A 7,741-nucleotide genomic window follows, 5' to 3' on the forward strand; every position below is an offset into this window, starting at 1 on the left:
CGGCCGGCGGCCCGCCCTGCCCCCGGCAGGGCACTGCCTGGCGCTGCTGGGCTGGGAGGCGCGCGGGGGAGGGATGCCGGCCGCAGGCTGCCCACGTCCGAGGGCGATGAGGCGATGAGCCCGCGCTCCCTTCCAGGCTCTTCGGGGAAAATGCAGCAGCGAATGCTCGCCCTATTGCCTGTTTTTTTCTTTCTTTCTTTCTTTTTTTTCCTAAAATCAAAGCTTGATTCACCAGCGCTGCGCCAGGAGTCAGCCAGCTGCTGTTCTCGTTCAGCTTTGTTTCCACCCTTAGCCTTATTGTCCTTTCTCCAGCTTGGACTTTGCCCCCTTCCCCAGCCCCCCGCTGAACGCCCTCCCTCCCAGCAGTCAGTCATTCGTGCTAAACTAGATCCCAGCCCTGGCCACTGTCTCTGGGCAGCTGGGCTGTTCAGCAGTCCATCGCCCATTTACCAGCTCCCGTGGGATATGGAAATGATTTGCTCTTGAGACTATTGAATGCGTTTCTGTTAAAGCATTTGTACACTGATAAATGAACTGCACCCTGGTACTGCCAAGTGTTCCCAGAACTGAATATCCACGAAGACCTGCTGTGTAGTAAATCCTTCCAAATTGACTTTTTTTCCCTTTTGGCCTTCAAATAGCACCTCCCAATCTCGGAATTCTATCATCATTGACCCATTGTGGTTTCTGCGTGTGACTATTGTGCTTCCACATGCCTTTAGATGGCTCTGTGGAAACAGCCTTTATTAGTTTTACCATTCGGTATCTTTTGTGGACTGCCCTATACAGTTCTCTAAATAAACATGTGGGTTCACACAACACAGTATGATAGATTAAATGGCGCTATCCAAATAAAGGCACTGCCCCAAGTACCTACAGTCTAAAATTGCACCTCTAATCATCCTACTCAGCAGAGATACAGCAGCATGGGTCAGAGGGGGCAGCGCACTTTGGGACAGACAAGAAGTGTTTAATGATTTTAAGTGAAGACCAGTGTGATTATATAATTACAGATAGGTTTAAACTTATTCTATCCTTTACATTTAATACCCCTGAATCTTAACAGACACATAACTGGGGAGTACAAAGTGCAGAAATGGTGAGTATCCTTCTGTAGAACAAATTGGTTCCTTTTGGGAGAGCTTCCCCTCCCTCAGTATTTATCTATCACACGAATCAGAGCACCATTTCCTCCTGCGCTGTTAGTCCCAATCTAGGTGAATCCAGACCGGCAGCCTTGCTCCTTAGAATGATAAAAGCTGCAAGGAAGGCAAGTAAGAGCTAAACAAATTTAGCAAGAAAACTAAAGAGAAATTTCAATAATTTAAGATTTTTTTTTAACCCATTTCCCATTTGCCCTGAGAATATTTGCAGGCAGCACTTGCAGCTGCAGTGTTTACTCCAAGATAACTTGCAAATTACAGTCTTTACCTTACCTACAAATTTTGCCATGAAATATCTCGCTTTTATTATTATTTTTGCATCACGCTAATATATTGATAGTCTTTGGAAACAGATGACATCATTCTATTTGTAGCATTCTGTTTTAGTAGTGCTATTTCCATTTACAAAATATAGTAGTAATTCTCAATGGCTGAAAATGTCAAATCCTGGGAAACGTAGCATTCCTACACATAATGTTAACATCGTTCTCGAACAGTTGTTAGCTGAAGATTCATTTGATGAATATGATTTACGTATACATTTCTGTTACATTAGGATTAGAGACAAGTTCTGTTTAGAAATAACTCCAAGAAAAGTTTTTATATTTTATTTTCACATTGAAAACCAGTCAGATTTGCTTCAGCCTCAAAGAGTGTGTTTACATAAAATTAAATTAACGCTAGCAGCGAGCTGCATTTTTTTTTTTCTAAATGGGAAATGAGTCAAAGAAATGATTATTTAAAATACTAGTACTAGTACATAAATGTCACCTTAGAAGCTATTACACACACAAATGCCACCAGGAGCCAGGTAGGTAACCTACATTAGTGGAGCAGGCAGAGTGAAAACTGTAACAGAATAGAGAACACAAGCCTCTTAAAAAGGCAGTGGCCAGCCTGAGCCCTGGACTGCTGGAATGCAGACCCAGTTCTGCCAAACTTTTTGTTTGCTTAGATGTTTGTTACTTCTCAAGAGATAGAGAAAATCCAACCCTTATGTGAAAACTCCTTTGTTTTTTAAACATCAACAACTAATTCAGCGCCATATTTACATACCATGAAACTAACCAAAATATGTCTCAGGCCAACTTCAGTCCCAAGCCGTCAGGCTGGAACTTCTGACCAAAACATCGGCAGCAGTAATAGCAGTGTCTTTGAGTACACGTTGCACATAGGTTCAGGAAGAGGTAGTGTAAAAATTCAAATTCCCACTGATGTCTGAGTCAGTAATTTTCTCCCAAATTTCAAAATTTGTAAATTAATGATCTATTTTGTATTTACTTCAGATTCCTTTATAACTGCTATAATCCCTTTCTTTATGGTTCATCTAATAATCATCTTAAATTGAAAGAAACTCCAGGGAAGAGCTCTTACCGCATGAGTGGTTTATATCCTACCCCAATTATTCACTCAATAAATATTTAATAAGTGGCTGCTATATTTAAGTAAAACTGGACACTAGTGATATGAAGAAGATTAAGACTGTCAGTGTCTACAAGGTGCTTACAGTCTAGTTCAGGAAGAAAAAATTGAAAATCCATAATTGTAATAATAAAAGTTGTGACGAGAATATGATGAATTCCTTCTGGAAGGATGAGGAATTCATGTATAGACTGCTCAGCATGGTCTCCCTCATTCCACTCTTGCCTCTACACTGCAGGAAACATGACCTTTTAAAACAGGTCGTTTATGTCATTCTCCTGCCTGAAATTTTCCAATGGCTACCTACAGAAATACTCTGGCCTCTCCAAGCTCTAAACTTATCTTTTGCCACTCCAAGTGAAACTCTTGTTAGAAAAGCAATTTAAAATGCTGTTAAAGATACTGATATATAAAGCTTTTTCCTTTCTTCTAAGCTCTCCTACTCAACTTTTCACCATGTCTTTTATTTACCATTAAGTGTCATTTCTTATAAAGAAAAAATTAAAAATTTTAATTAACAGCATGATTTTACCATTCGTCTTTATATTGTGCAATTCCAGTTTTAAGTATTTTTTACTTAAACTTAAAATTCCACATTTAACTCATATGTGAAATTATCAAAATTATACAATTCCTATTGTGTAGTTCATACACACATGTGAATTTCATTCTTAACTGAACCATACAAACATTGCACAAAACTAACTAAACTGTTTTTATTTCACTTGACACAATGGCATTCTACTAACACTTGCTACCTTTGGCTTACAGATGAGTAAGGAAAAACTGAAAGGAAGAGGAACTACCTTTTCCTGTCTTTTCATATTCAGAGTCAATACTTGGCAGCTACTTTCTTACTGAGTCAGAAAGAATAAGATAGGGTTCTTTGGTCATTGTGCTTCTTAGAATGCCATTGCCTTCTTTATGCATTTGAAGCAAGTTCTGGTTTGAGGGAAGCATGGCCTGTCAAGGTGTCAGCATCCCTGCTCAGTCGATTGTAGACATAACACTTACCATTCGTAATCCCACACACCATGGGTCAATCAGAATTCTATGCTCACAGGGCATCAAGAAAACTATGTGAGAATAGTATGACAAAGAAAGGAGAACATGCGTATTGCATGTGTCTCTGCTTACCCATATGCTCTAGCATTTTATCAGAACTCCCTTAGAAAACACAGATAAAGTTATTAAGAATTTTGAGATATTAAACCAAGATAGCAGAGCAGAGCATTAAACCAAGAGTAAGTCCCCTGTGTGACTGCACCAACAACTCACTCACGGAGCCAGCACTGTACTCTCAGTTACTTGCTGTCACATCACTATTGTATTTCTTCCTAGCTCTGTCACTGGCTAATATTCTTTTATTTTTTGTTTATGGTTTGTCTGCATCCATTTGAATGTGAGTTCCAAGATAGCAGAGCTCTTTTTGTGTTTTATTCATTAATATATCTGTAGCTCCCACAACAGTATCAGACACATAGTATGGATCATTAAATGTTAGCTGAATGACTATGTGACTTTGGATAAGATATGAGACCTAGGTCTCAGTTCTTATATGTAAGTAATGTATTTTCTACCTTATAGAGTTATTTTGGAGATTGAAAGAGCTTTGCTTACCAAATGTTAACCACAGCACTAATTTACAATAAGCGCACAATAAAATTAACTTTTTATTATAAGTATCTTTGTAAGTACAAAGTGTTTTAAAAAACAGGTACTCATGCCATAGATGCACCTGTCTAAGGTACATTGGGAAAAAAGCTGCATTCTAGCACACTCTAAACAGGGAGCCAGAAAGATACTACAATGTGCATTAGAGCAATTATCCCACCAGTTTTTCCCTCTAGGCCATCTAACCTGTGTTTTTCTGTTCTCCACATTCTAATCAGTCATTAAAAGTTACTTGCCTCTTCCTTTTTGCTGCTAGCACAAAGATTAAAAGAAAGTTCTGATTACAACTCCATGAGCAAACAACTGCCTTGGAAAGAGCATGTCTAGACAAACATTTCAGAAATCTTTTTGAAAAAAAAAAAAAAAATCGTTAGGAAACTAACCCTTAATAGCACAATCAGAAATATCAACTTTTGCTCAATGATTCTTTTTGTTTTATACATTTTCCAACTAATAACAATTGAAAGCATTGTTAGGGCTCTTCCATCATGCCAGTGAAATGTGCTAACATGCATTATCTCACTTAATTCTCTCAATGACTCTAGAAGGTGGATTCTATTATTATTGTTTGTTTTATATATGAGGAAACAGAATCCTTTCCAACAACTTCAATCTGTTAAAATTATTTCTGTATTTCAAGCCCAACTCAGAAATCAACTTCTTCGACCTTTTTCTGATCAGACGTGCAATTTTTCTTCTGTCAAATCTCCATTGGATTTCATTTATGTCTTTGTTATTGTTGTAATGATCACTTTTTAACTCCTCAACTATATCAAAAATTCCTAAAGGGCAGAATTTGTGAGAAAGTCAAGAGTACAGTCAATATTTATTTGTTAAATAAATCGGTGATTCCCAGAAGAAGGCATGCTATGCTTTGATTTCAGAACAAAACAAGTTTTCATTGCAGATAATCTGCTGCCCACTGGTTTTAGCCTCAGAGATACTGTTTCCAGACCCTAGTGTCTGTTAAAGGTGGCTTTCAAACTATCAGGAAGGAAACCAGAGCACCTCAAATTCTGTAAACCAGAAAATGTAAGCAAGTCTCTTATAATTCTGGAGATGGAAGATATTTTACAATTCTAGTCTACCCCTTTCATTTTACAGATAAGGAAACAGAGCTCCTAAGAGAACTGACCACCACCACTAGATATCCTCCCAACATACACATGCACACACATATATTACGTATACAGTAAATTAGTGGCAGAACTAAATTAATAAATTAATAATAAATAAAATCTAGGTAGCTCGACTCCCTGTATTGGGTTCTTTGTTCCGTTAATTTCACAAAACATTTTATTGTTTGGGCTTAGCAAATCTCAGCCTAAACTACATGTTTGCATATGAAGAATAAGTAACAGAAGGCAAGCTTAAATACTTACAGTAGTAGTTTACCTTATGACAAAAGCAGTTTGTTAACATCTTGTAGATTTATTTTTTACTGACTCAAAACATTATTAGAAAATCAAAATTTTAACTACATACACATTTCTTCACATTTTCTCATTTGTAATTATTTTGAATATTGGTGGGAGTTATTTCTAGGTGGAAAGTTAGAGTTTGAGGAATTTTCTATTTTCCTTCTTTATATCTTTTTATAGTCCTTAAATTTTTTTAAAATAACCTAAATCACTTTTACAAACACCGTGAAATTATTCTTCTAAGGAAAAAAAAAAGGCAATTAGCTCAACTTTAAGAATAAACAAATAAATGTTAAATTTTATTGTTCATACTTAATATCAGAGTTTGAAATCTAAAAAATATTTAAGGTCTTAGACCTGAGTACCAAATCTAAGGGAAATTCAAAGAATAAAGACCTTCTCTCCAGCACTTTGGACTTTTGTTGAATTTGCAGCATATGTATAAGTATTGCACACAGCTTGATTACCCGAAAGTACTGGCCCAGTTAATTGCATTCAGATGCAAATTATAGCTATTAAGTCATGTTGATCTTGAGCCAAAGGCTTAAGCCAAGTTCATAAGAGGAGTGTTTTTTTTCTAACTGTGCAGGACTGAACTTGATAAGCAGTCTGGTATAGTCATTCATTAGAACCTCATTCTTAGTGGGATGGGTTTTTTTGTTTTTCGGTTTTGTTTATTTGGCTGGGGTGGGGGGGGGCGGGAATAGTATAGAACTTAATCACCAAAAGATAATTTTATTAGTTATTTTTAATTGAGAACATTTCACCACTGACTTCTTTTTTTATTTATTCATCAATATCACCATTCTTTCTCCATATTTGTCAATTGAAGTTTTTGCCTTCATTTCCTCTTTTCTAACCTTTTTTTCTTGTTCTTCCACGTACATATTTTTCAAATTCTGATGGTTCTTGGTACCCTAAAACCAAAAGATTAATGAAGCTCTGGATTTTTCATTTTTATTCTATTTCAGAAAACCAATAGCAATTAAAAATGTGAAGTATAACTATAATTTATAATAATATAAATATTTCACTAACTTCTGCAATGAACATGTGCTTAGATTAACCTCCCCTTGGGAGAAGGGAGGGAAGGTACAGTAAAGGAGAGGATACAAAGCCCTAACATATAGGTCCCTACATTTCCTTAAAGAAGTACCCATTTGGTAAAATCGGTGCTTTCAAGAGAAACACACAGGTTGTTATGAGACTCCCTTTTTAACCCAAATACCCCTCAAAATGACTATTTAAAGTACTTCTTTCCACTTCTGACTTAGACAACAAAGATAAAAACAGAGACAGGGACACAATAAGGTGTCAGTGTGCAGTAAATTAGCAACAAGACAATAGCAGCACCTAAGCACACTTTCTTATGCATATACCACAAAAAAGATGTGTTTTGAAACTACTGAGAAATAAGATACTTAGAGTCTTGAAAGTAGAGGAATTTAGATTAATAGAGTTTAGGAAAATATTTCAACTTTGTGAGTAAAAGAGTAATAAGACAAAAGCAGTATTTAAAAATATGTAAAGTAAAATAAAAAATTGTAAAAGATTATAAATCTAATCCAAGTCTGTGAAATGAATTAGAGAGTCAGGCAATCAGATTGTACTAATTTAATTATAACATAGTAAGAACCTAAACTAGGCATCTTAAAGACTAAAGTGAAGATGGAGAAGCAGGACTTATAAATGAAAGATATTCTGATGGGAGAATTAACAGGATTTAGCAATATGGGAGGGGAATAATGGAGCATTCGTGCATTAAACTTTCTGTCATTGAAAATGTTCAGGCAAAGGCTAGACAACCACTGGACGAAGACACCACCAAAAAAGATGCAAGCATCATCTGGAGAGAATAAAAAAGAGATGTGAACTAAGAGTTGCAAGGGGTTTTTCCAATAAAAGATTAAAAATGTATAAAGTGGTTTTAAAAAATATCCCTAATCCAGGTAATTGAGAGAGTGATGCTATTAGCTGAAACAAGCAAGTTGGGTAAAAGGAAGGGAGATCTCATTTAGTAGAAAACAGAGAAAGTGAACAGTAGAAGGAGAACTTGGGTTG

At 36.3% G+C, this 7,741-nt stretch overlaps 1 long non-coding RNA gene across 1 annotated transcript in view; it reads left to right on the forward strand.

The window, feature by feature from the left end:
• Positions 1-7,741, forward strand: part of LOC111741828 — a 13,505-nt gene that overhangs the window by 420 nt on the left and 5,344 nt on the right. The gene's annotated exons all lie outside the window — the stretch shown is intronic.

This window comes from Pteropus vampyrus, unplaced genomic scaffold, assembly GCF_000151845.1.
Source record: "Pteropus vampyrus isolate Shadow unplaced genomic scaffold, Pvam_2.0 Scaffold82, whole genome shotgun sequence".
NCBI lineage: Eukaryota > Metazoa > Chordata > Mammalia > Chiroptera > Pteropodidae > Pteropus > Pteropus vampyrus.